This window comes from Echinops telfairi, unplaced genomic scaffold, assembly GCF_000313985.2.
Source record: "Echinops telfairi isolate 266 unplaced genomic scaffold, ASM31398v2 ScPeMD7_60;HRSCAF=208, whole genome shotgun sequence".
In the NCBI taxonomy this organism is placed as follows: domain Eukaryota; kingdom Metazoa; phylum Chordata; class Mammalia; order Afrosoricida; family Tenrecidae; genus Echinops; species Echinops telfairi.
In genome coordinates, this window is record NW_022103958.1 from 19363846 (window position 1) to 19375786 (window position 11941).

General features: G+C 42.5%; 1 pseudogene; it reads right to left on the reverse strand.

Moving 5' to 3' along the window:
- Positions 1-527: 527 nt before the first annotated feature.
- Positions 528-10834, reverse strand: LOC101645103 (annotated as a pseudogene).
- Positions 10835-11941: the final 1107 nt, after the last annotated feature.

The window sequence follows — 11941 nt, forward strand, 5'->3', positions numbered from 1 at the left end:
AGCTGAAATACCGCTATAAAGAGAAACAAGATTTGCAAACTTAATTAGTCTCAGATACAGTTCATACAATGAAAACAGGATAAATACCTAATTCTTTTTTTTTTAATTTCCAAATGTGATGGATTTATTTTACTCTGGTGCAAAAACCAAAGATTCCATCACAGCCCAGAGGCCAGTGTATTACAAGGTCATGAAAAAGCAGTGTGGGACGTGCAGGATGTGAGGGTCGGGTCGTTTCCTTTATAACAAGACACGGCTCTGTCATTGAGGAACACGCGTAAAGTGACACTGAGGGACTGAACGGAAATGTGGCACAAACATGACAGCTTCCATGCATGCCTCCAAGGACCTCCCTTAGGGTGGACTTGCAAACCCTAGATTCCAGTGTGGGAAGGTGTGCAATTCTTTGGAAGAAAAAAAAAATTACACTTTTGAAATTTCACAGAAGAGAACTGTAAGGTCAAAACATAGTGGTTTCTTTCCTCTTCAACTCCACGGCCAAATCTGTTGCTTTACTCAACATGACATTAAGCTTCTAGTTCAAATCCCAGCCCAACTTTGTGACCATTGAAGTTCTTCCCATCCATTAAAACTGAGAGGGTCAGCTTGACTCCTGGTCAAAGGGACTGAGGATAGCCAAGTCTGATCAGGGTAGCATTATTTACTTTAGCAGACAGAGATGAGCAGCAATGCCAAAACGGTTGTTGTCATTGAAATTTTAATCTTCTTATTAACCTTCTGGTAAATAGAACCTTTAAGTTCAGTGTCATCATGCCCATGAGTGTGCTGCTGGAAGTCTGCAGCCTCATAGGGCAAAATTATTCTGCGATATTTTGGACTTGGCTGTGTTAAAACTCATCTGATAGCCAGACAGCCAACCTTCAAAGGCCAACACAGCCCAACCATAGATGGTTGGTCCAGAAAAACCAATGCCATATTACTGCCAAGACTGAAACAATCTCGTTTATAGGAGGCCTTCAACTTCCCACTCTTCTTTCCTGTGTTCAGTACAAATGTGGTATCAAGAGTCAGTTTCAACCCTTCAGCCAACTTATCCTCCAAAGAGATTTCAGTCTGTGTTCCCTTTTGGGATGACGGTAAGTCCTTAGTTACAGACCTGATATTTGGTCTCTAGGTTGCCAGATGCTTCTCCTGTAGCAGTGTAAGCATGACCAGAAGGAGAGAATCCCACTCCACTACAAGACTTGGCTCTCTGTTGATTTTGGCCATGCCAAACCCATATCCTTCGTTGAAGACACCTTGGCAGCCTTTCCAGGGTCACCGTAAGTCGGTGTATCACACGTGTCCAACCAGAGGGCCTGTCTCCGTTCCGCCAGGGCAATGCTGAAGGTCTCAAATATCTAATTCTTTTCTTTACCACATTTGAAAATAATAGGTTGATTGCTTAGCATCCATCCTACCATGATGAGGAGGGAGGTCCTTTTCAATATTAGTTGGAACTGGCAGACTGAGACGTATTGGAGTGACTTCTATCCGTTATTAATCCTGGTCAGTGGGAACTTGAAAGTTTCTCACGTTCTTGTAAGAGGCATCAGGGTTCTTTGACTATTTTCACAGAAAGATATTTCAGGCTCATCACGAGTAGATTTCTGCTCCAGAACTGGAACCAGCGTTTTCTCGAGTGAATCCTGGTCATGTTGGAGAGAATTAGGATTAGGAAATCATCACCAGAGAACTAGGGTGAATAATACTTCTTTGAAAAAACAAAACCAAAAAACTAAGTTAAATATTAAAACCTTTGTGTACAGAGTCCTCAGAAAGTTTTCATTTAGAGCACTTCACACGGTTCCTGAAGAGGTTTCTCTTAGAGAGTTACTACTTTAATAAAGCACTATGGTTCTTTAAGCAGCCAAGTTCGAGAAGAAACCATGCCATCCAGAAGGAAATAGCAGCAACTGTTGCTGACTGCTCCTGGGGCCCATGGTAGGCTGAATAATGGCCTCCACAGGATTCACATCCCAATACTGCAACCTAGGATGGCTGTGTTCTATCCCCACAAAAGGGATTTTGTGGATGTGATTAAGTTAAGACTCTTGACATAGGGAGATGACTTTAAATTTTCTAGGTACGTCCTACATGTAATCACAAGGGTCTTTAACAGAAGCGGGTGGTGGGATATTTGACTACATTCGTGAAGGTAATGTGATGATGAGAACAGTGATTGGAGCATTATCAATACAACTCAAGGAGTGCTGGCAACAGGGCTTTGTATCCGCTCATTCCAGTTCTACCTTCTGCTAAAAATGTGTACTTCGATCCCAGAGGTATTGAATCAGAATCTACATTTTAAGAAGACCCCCGGGTGATAGAGGATCTCATAAAAGCATATATTCTGAGTCAGTATATTGGGGTGGAAATACACATTCTCATCAGGGGATCAACTGGGAAGGAGTCAGTTCAAAGCCCAGCATACAACTCATTTTGGACTCTTGGCTTCAAGAAATGTGAGAATCAGTTTCTGTTGTTTAAAGCCACTAAATTTTTGGTAGTTGTTACATTCATAATAGGAAGCTAGGGATACGAGTTTGGGTAATAAATTTTGGAGCATAATTATTGTTGGTTTTTCACTGAGCCAGTTCCAACTAATGGTCGCCCCATGTGTACAGGGTAGAATTCCTCTACAGGGTTTTCAAGGCTGTGGCCCTTTGGAAACAAAACTCCGGGGCTGATCTTCCCAAGTGCCTCTGCATGGGTTTGATCCACTGACCTTTCAGCTAAGAGTTGATGGAGTAACCGTTTGCACAGCACATGCTATTGCTACACAATTACATTATTTTCCATACATCAGCCTTCGAGGGCTACTGGGGTTGATGAGGGGAAGTCTTCGGATTAAAGAAAGGACAGGGATAAAACTGTGTTAACCTTCCCTATCTGCTTCATACCCATTTGAATTTGTGCTCACACAACTCTGGTGAGAACTGTGCTGGAGACTATTGCCGGAGGCCTCATGGCAGTAACCCAAACTTCCTCTACTGCCGTCAGGTGGGTTCCAGCTCACAGTGACCCCACAGCCAAGCCGGGTTTTAAGGAATGTGTGCCTTTGGGTGCAGTCGCTGGGTGCTCATGGGAAGGGACTGGAAAACTCCTGCGTTTGCGTGGCGCAGGCAGCAGGATGGGTGGGGGGAAGCTCCCTATTCTTGGGAATGGTAACTGTCAGCAAGAAGGAAAGGAGCATTTCATCAGCAATAAATTCTGGAATAATCTGAAACATATTTTTCTGCGGAAGGAAAGGTGATGAGGTTGTCTAGCACAGGAACCAGGAGCTGAAACTTCTTCTTTTTTTTTTTTTTTAAGTGTGGGGATCCAGGGGCTGGTGCAGCAACCTTATACTTTGTGGTTTACGTGAGAAAGCGTGACCTAATGCTTCATAAACTCTTATCTCTGACTTATGGTTTCTAAGAGAGACACAGTACACACTGGCTGCCTCTGCTTCATGCTTCAAAAGTTTAAATAAATAATCCTTCACTTCAATCCAGCAACTATCAGGGAAAATGATATTGTTTTTCCTCACCCTCCTTGTGAAGTGCCCACGCTTCCAGCAGAAAGAGGCCATTTCTGCCAATGAAGCGTGTAGTGGGCTCCCAAGTTTAAGTCCTAAGTTTTTATCACAAAGCGAGATGAATACTCCATTCCGCACTCTGGCTGCCTCTTGACTTTCCTATATATGGTCAGCGGTTCCCATAGAATCCGTAGGAGAGGGCTTTCCATAATGCTGTTCTCATCCCTTGGATAACTGAAAGGTTTTGATATGTAGGTGAAAAGTCAAAAGACTTTGTTGGATGAGTTATGCCATTTATGAGCGAGAACAGCAGATTCACACTGACGTTGTGTAGCCTCGAGGGGCCATGGTGAGGTTAACTGTGTTAGGAAGAAAAGACAAGGACATCCTTTTAAAATTCCGTAAAGCCCCTTCCATAAAAGTATATCAATCCCCATTAAAAACACCACTGGATGACTTTGACTTCCTTCTTTGGCAACATAACCATGAGAGTTTGCCGTGGATTGAGACTTCAAAGAGCCAGTAAACTCATTGAGTCCTTTTCAACACTACACGCTCACTAGCCAGAATGTTTCACTATAACTGTGTTTGGCAAACAAAACTTCATGAAGGACACATCTCTCCACCTTTATACACACAATGCATCCAATAGCTATCTTAGATGAATGGGAAGAATAGTGATGAGCAGGTTTGTGGCCAAGAATATGTCTCACGGGGCCCAGAATATTGTCATTGAAGAGTCACTGCGTTCAAGTACATATGGTTGAGACTCTTCGCTGCTGAGGCAAAGGTGTTACATTGAGCCTTTGTGACTGAGGCACACATTGTCAGATTACTTTTTTATAGGGCGACGGGAAATGTGAGGAGGACAGGGAAGTAGGGGTAAAGTGAAGCTGAAAAATGGAGTGGGAAAAGGGTACTGAAAGTGGGGAAGAGACGGAAATGAAAGGCTTCATCCTCTCCACAATCCTGGATAGGCTGGCCATGAATCCCAGGGGATGCAAACTCAGCGATCCACAGGACATCCAGTCACACAGACAAGGGATGTGGGTTCGGTGGAGACTGTGGCCAACTAGATGAGAAGCTTGGTCTACAGAGGCCAGCATCTTCTTAGCTCCAGCCTGCTATCACCATGAACATTTTGGGGTGCAAATGTGAGCTTAGCTTTGTTCTTTTGTGGTTTGCTTGTTTGTTTTTTTCCAATCATCCAATTCTTAAAAAACAAACAAACCCCAAAACCTGGAAATCCTTATTTCTGGTTTTTTTTCAAGACAGGCAACTAATTCCTGTAGCCTTTGAACATTGTGTGGACTAAAGAGAGTAGCACAGGTGCAGCAGGCCCCTGGGACACCATTTTTCACTCCTTATGTAAGTTCAGGCATACATTTTTGAGACTATGTATTTATGAGCAAAGGGCAGGACTTCCCAGATCTTCTTATATAGACTGTCTATGTTAGGCTGGGTTGACCAGACAAACAAATCCAGTGACATTCATATATGTGTAAGAAAGAGCTTTATATCAAGAGATAATTGCATATCAAAAAAATATCCCAGTCCAGTCCAACTCAAGTCCATGAGTCCAACATTATTCCCTAAGTCCCTCTTCAGATTCACACTGTCACATCCAATGATGCAGAATGCAGGAAGATCACAGGCCAGTGGGTGCGAAGTTGTGTAGCTCCAAGGTTGGCGGAAACATGGCGCGGCCCCCACGGCTCTCAGGGTCAGCAAGCAGGAAGGGGAAAGTAGAGAGAAGGGAAGTTCCTAGGACCCTCCTTAGGAGAACGCCACACCCACAAGGAGGCACCGTAAGACTATGACTTGATTGACAAGTTGGATACCACGCTACACTTTTATATCTACGAGTTAACATAATTTTATATAACTACCACACGGTCCAAGGTAGAGTAAAAAAGGCAAATAACCACTAAAAAATGAAAAGTGATCTTTTCTTAAATAATTTATTTTCAGCTACAAAAATGGGATGCATTAAGCAGGATCTAACTGCCGGAACCAGAAATACTGGTTCTAGTAAGCAGAGAGTGTTTTAGTACTGGGAATTAAATATTGGAATAGCAGGTTCTAGATTGGGTCGCCAGAATAGCTCCTGGAACATGACCACAGAGGTTTCAGGACACCTGCTACCCGTGCCTCAATCAGGAAGGCAGGAGTGAGGAGGCCCATACTTACTTTAAGAATACAGGCCTAGGTAGGGATTCAGCAAGGGCAACGTAACCAAAAGAAATTACTGAAACCCAAATGAAGCCTGAGCATGATAGTGGGACAAGAGGAAAGTAAAAGGAAATAGAGGAAAGAACTAGGAGACAAAGGGTATTTATAGAGGTCTAAATACAGACATGTGCATATGTAAATATATTTACATGGGACGGTGGGGAAGTAGATCTACGTGCATATATTTATAGGGTTAGTATTAAGGCAAAAGATGGACATTGGACCTCCACTCAAGTACTTACTCAATGCAAGAACACGTTGTTCTATTAAGTTGGCATTCCATGATGCACACCTTCCTGACATGATCGCTGAAGATAAACGTGTGCATAAGCAAATGTGGTGAAGAAAGCTGATGGTGCCCGGCTATCAAAAGATATAGCATCTGGGGTCTTAAAGGCTTGAAAATAAACAAGTGGCCATCTAGCTCAGAAGCAACAAAGCCCACATGGAAGAAGCACCCCAGCCTGTGTGACCAAGAGGTGTCAAAGGGATCAAGTATCGGACATCAAAGAACAAAAAATAATATAATTGTAAATGAAGGTGAGTGCAGAGTGGAGACCCAAAGCCCATCTGTAGGCAACTGAACACCCCCTTACTGAAGGGAGGAGATGAGCCACTCAGGGTACAGGGTAGTAACAATGAAACATACAACTTTCCTCTAGTTCTTAAATGCTTCCTCCTCCACTATCATGATCCCAATTCTACCTTACAAATCTGGCTAGACCAGAGGATGTACATTGGTACAGATAGGAACTGGAAACACATGGAATCCAGGACAGATGACCCCTTCAGGACCAGTGGTGAGAGTGGTGATACTGGGAAGGTTGAGGAAAGATGGGGTAAAAAGGGGGAACCCATTACAAGGATCTACATATAATCTTCTCCCTGGGGGATAGACAACAGAAAGTGGGTGAAGGGAGATGTCGGACAGTGCAAGATATGACAAAATAATAATTTATGAATTAGGAAGGGTTCATGAGGGAGGGGGTAGTGGGAAGGGAGTGGGGAAATGAGAGTTGATATTAAGGGCTCAAGTAGAAAGTAAATGTTTTGAGAATGATGATGGCAACAAATGTACAAATGTGCTTGACATAATGGATGCATGTATGGATTGTGATAAGAATTGTACAAGCCCCCCAATAAAATGATTTTAAAAAAAGAATACAGGCCAGGAGATGCCTTCTGAGAAGCTCTCTGCACTAGTTCACACTACTTTTTGCTCTCCTTACATCTAAAGACTCCACTATTTACTTGATGCAGTAAATTCCAAGGTTTTCTTAACTGTGTTTGCCAACCACTTCAACCAAAATAGTGGAAAGATGGTACCCTCTGTATTTTTGCCTTCCAAATCTCACACAAGTACATTTACTGACATCCTGCCAGAGAAAGCGTTGACTATCTACTGCCATAAAGATTCCAGCCACGAAACCCCTAGGGGGCAGTTCTGTTCTGTCACAAGTGGGTGCCACGAGTTGGAATCTACTTGATGGCACCCAACAGCAATAGTAACAGTTCACATCCAGAAACCGTAGCGTCAAGGGACTGCAGTCCAGCTTTTCCACCTCACCTCTGCAGCAGAAGAGCCCAACTAGGAGACGGGGGAATGAATGCTGAGTGCCGGTCTACCATGCTCACCACTTGGAAATAGAAATGGCATGGACTAAGACAGAACAAAGAGTCTTCTGAGCATGTCTGTTTGGTGATAGCAAAGTTCAAACCAGGTCACTCAAAGATCTAGCCTTAATGTATATGTCCTCCAGTGAGTTCACTCCAACCTCGCATACATAAAATACCATGCCAAATTGGCTGAATTTGCTTTGCCTTAGGAGCCCTCAGAAGGTGTCTTACTTTTCTTTTAAAAAGAAAAAAAAAAGCATTGTTTTCTTTCATCTGCTTTCTGCACAGAAGACTTGAATCGCGCACGGGGTTGTGGCCCTTGAAGTTAAAGGTGAGGCATCAAACACCAAAGAAGGTACATTCTGCTTAAGACATGCAAGAATATGCTGTTTCTGCTGTCATGGGTTTATAGTCTTGAAAAGCAAAAGAATGCTTTTCTAAGTTGTTCTGGTAAAATGGACTTAAACAAGTCATAATGTTGTGCATTACTATTTGATAGAATAAGGAGAGTGGTGAAGGTAAGGTGCTTTTCAAATGATTCTGGTCACCTCTTTATTCGGACACATGACGGGCTCCCGTAGGGGTCTATGTAACTGGAGCTTTTCCTCTGGAACTAAATGGCATACCAAGATCGGGAGAAGGAGCAGTTTCGAGTCTTGTGACAATCCAAAGTTTAAATTTTTAGAAGTGCATCTTCGCATTGAAGGGCTGAGGGGGTTGGCTGCTGAAGCCAGGATGTGGAGCGGGGTGTTGGAGACGGAGGGTGAGCACACAAAGGCGACTCTGGGTAAAGGTCCTGGCAAGGGATTTTGCGATTTGTGGCTTCCTTTCATGAAGAACCAGGGCACAGACTGAAGGGTTAGACAATTAAAAAAATCATTTTATTGAGGGCTCGTACAACTCTTATCACAATCTGTCTAACCATCCATTATGTCAAGCACATTTGTACATTTGTTGCCATCATCATTTTGGGGTTAGACAATTTAAAGGGCCCAGATAGAAGGAACAATCTTAGACATTCAGTACCTCAATGTAATAATAAGTCAGAAACTCACTAAAATTTTCATCTGAAAGTAGTCAATATTTTCTGAGCCATGCACTACACATGCACCTTTCAGCTTCTTACTATGAGCTAAGGAAATTCAGAAGCCCTCTATGTTTAATAAGGAGCCCGGGGGAACAGTGGTTGAGCACTAGAGGCTGGAACTTACCAGGTGCTCCCTAGAAGAAAGGTGTGGCTGTCTTCCATAAACACTCTGCAGCCTTGGGAACTCTAGGGGGCAAGTCTACTCCATCCTATCAGGTCGCTATGAGTTGGAATCAACTTGAGGGTAATGAGTTAGATTTTGGTTTTCTGTATTTACTACAAGTAGTCTCACAGAGTAAATAGCATGTGACTTATGGATGGATGGATGGCTGGGAAATAACCCACATTCTTCAAATAATCCTTCCATTTGCCATGGTACTTTTGTAGATTCATTCCTTGGGTCAAAGTATCACCATAAGCAGCCTCTTCTAATTTGCAAATAATATTCAAAGAGTGTAACTACATACTGAATTGGAACCCTACTATTAGTAACGAACACAGTATTGTCACAACAAAGGCCATTGGTATAGAACAGTGGTGCTTTCAAAACATTGCCTTGTAAAAATTCCACACCACTTTACTAGCATCAATGGGGAAGGGTCAGTGAGGAAATGGGAGCTCTGATGGAGAGATATGGGAGGACTAATTTGGGAGCATAGGGCATGGTCAGACGTGACAGCTTGAGCCGAGAGACACAACAGAGGTCTCCAGGCATCACCAGGCACTCAGGGTGAACAGGGGCCTGAGAACATAGGAGCGCTGCAAATGAAAGTGCCCGAGACCATTTGGCTCTCTCAGTGTCCTGTCCCGGCCTGTCACTCTCCCTGTGGTCCTGCTTGCTACTTTTGTTATGTGACCCTGATCTCTCTCAGTGCACCTGGGAGCCTCATAGTCCCTGCTTCCAGATGCAAAATCTAGCGTACGTTGAAAACCTGGGACAATATTTTCTTGTGGAAGTCTGTCCTCAGGGTAATTATAAATGTTTTTAAGCCAGAAACTCACTAACATATTTTTCTAAATTAAGAACTTAGCACAGTTCAAACTACCAATGGCCCTATGGGAGAAAAGACCGGACATGCTCTATAAAGATTACAACCTAGAAGACCCAATGGGACTGTTCTACCCTGTACGATGGAATCACTGAGTCAACATCAATGCAACGACATAGCTGGAACTATTAAATGATATCTACAACTGCAGGACATGGTGCCTTCATTCAAGAACATTTCTTCACCAGCTTTATGTCTGGCACTTAGAAGGCTAGTTAGCTGTGTATCTCCCTCTCTGTGTACCAGTTACTCGTGGGCATTTTGGTGGCTCTTTGGTAGTGAAATTTAAAAATTTAAAGCTACAATTAATATAACGTGAGCTTTAATAACCATTCAAATGGTGAAAAATGTGTACAAGGAAGCTATCTATATTGAACAAAAACAAACAAATCCCAAGGACTCTGATCAACAGTTTTCAGGTCAGGGTTTTTGTGTGTGTAGATGTGTGTAGTGGCTTCACCTGAGTTTCAAAGCATACACTGCTTTGTACAGCTAGCAGACTGGAGCGTGTGCATTTCCGCCGTGGTTTGGCGGTGCTGATGATCTTGTTGGAGCCTGGCGGAAAGGGTGGGGTCACATTCTTTCCATGACATTTTAATGAGCAGTTTAGGGAGTGTGGCTAGTGTGGTGATAGTAAGTGGGGACAAGTGGCAAAGATTAACTCACGATTCATTTTGTCTGCCTGCAGAATTTAATACCTGGTGGTTGCTGGTTCTGTCAACACACATGGTAGAAAATATAAATTAGATTTTGCCCTACCGAGTATTAGATACAAGTTTACTTGTTCAATTATTTTTGAATCCCTTCTGTTGCTAATAAGATACCTTTTCCTAATTTTTCTATAAGGGTCCTGTTCTATTACTGGAATTTTAAAAAATTGAGATGCAGTTCACAAGCAATAGCATTCACACTTTTTTCTGAATCCACACTTTTAAGGTGTACAACTCAGTGGGGGTTTGGGTCTAATCATAAAGCTGGGCAGTTATCACTACTAACTTCAGAATACTTTCATGACCAAAAAAGAAATCATGAGCCCTTTAGCCATCACTTCCCAAATGTATTTCGATTTCATTGATCTGTGTCATCTATCTATCTAGATAATCCTGAGATACATCATCCACGAGATTCAGAGACATATTTACATGCGTTTGGAGTCATAGCTAAGCATCGGCTGTTGATAAACAGGTCCCAAAGCTTTACCCCTACCTTTTGTGCCAAGAGCCTTATGGTTTCAGTTCTTACCAGTTGGTCATTGATCCATTTTGAGTTACTCTTGGCTATGATGTGCACCAGGAGTCCAGACTCATTCTTTTGCATGTGGAGATCCATGTTGCTCCAGCACCATTTATCGAGACTGTCCTTGGTCAAACAAATCACTGGACCACTGGTGTATGAGTCAGAATCTGCCTTTTTACTAAGAAGCCCAAGTGATTTAGGTGCACAATAGAGCATGAGAGACACTGAGCTAGTCTGTGCCCTCCTCCCTGTAGTTACTGAACAGGAGGCTGGAATACTTAAGATGATGAAATAAAAACATGCTTCGAGGGGGGCTTCAAAAAGTTCATGGGAAAATGGAACCACAAAGAGTGGAATCTTGCCACAACCTTTTACAAGCTCCCCAGACATGCAGGTAATGAGAGTTAAAATCTCCATTTTAAAGTAAGAAAACAGCATTATAAACCAAAATGAAAACCAACCAACAACAGCGCAAACCAAAAAACAAAATGATGATCAACTAGAGAAGACACATGTAAAAACAATCATGGAAAGAATTAAGAATAGTGTGAAGGAAATAGCAGGAGTTGGGAAAGTCATGTGTCATCATATAAGACAGATTGGCAACCTATAGCCTAAGAGATAGGCCATTAGGGCGTTAGTCTACACATTTTGTAAAGGGCACTTCTCTGATGATGTCCAAACAATCCTGGCCTCGTGGATTCTTTTGTGGAGGCTCCTAACCTGTCACAGGTCAGGAAGCCTGCAAGAGACCTCTCTTTAAGAGTGTTGAACTATTTGTTTGTGTTTGTTTTAGCATGATTTTGTTTGAAGCAAGTGGCCCATCTTTTAAGAATGTGGTAGCAGGTGTTTTCTTTACTCTTTCTTACATTTTTTTAAGGAGAACTGCTCAGTTTAGAGGAAATAAGCACTCTTTTATGTAAATTTCCTGAGATTAGAGGAAGAACATATTGCCAAACAATGCCTCTTCACTTCAAAACCTCTCCTCATAAATTATTGGAGGATATCTTATTAAAAGTCTGTAAAATTTCCTATTAAGAACGGTTGATTGCAGCCCAGACCGCTGTGGCTTTGGTGCTTCTCTGACATACCACAGCTGTCGGGAAGAAATATATTTTGAGACAAAAGGTTTTATTTCTCAAGCCATAAATCATTTTAGTGATATCTCAAGATAGATAAAACTTTCACTTAGGCTTGAGT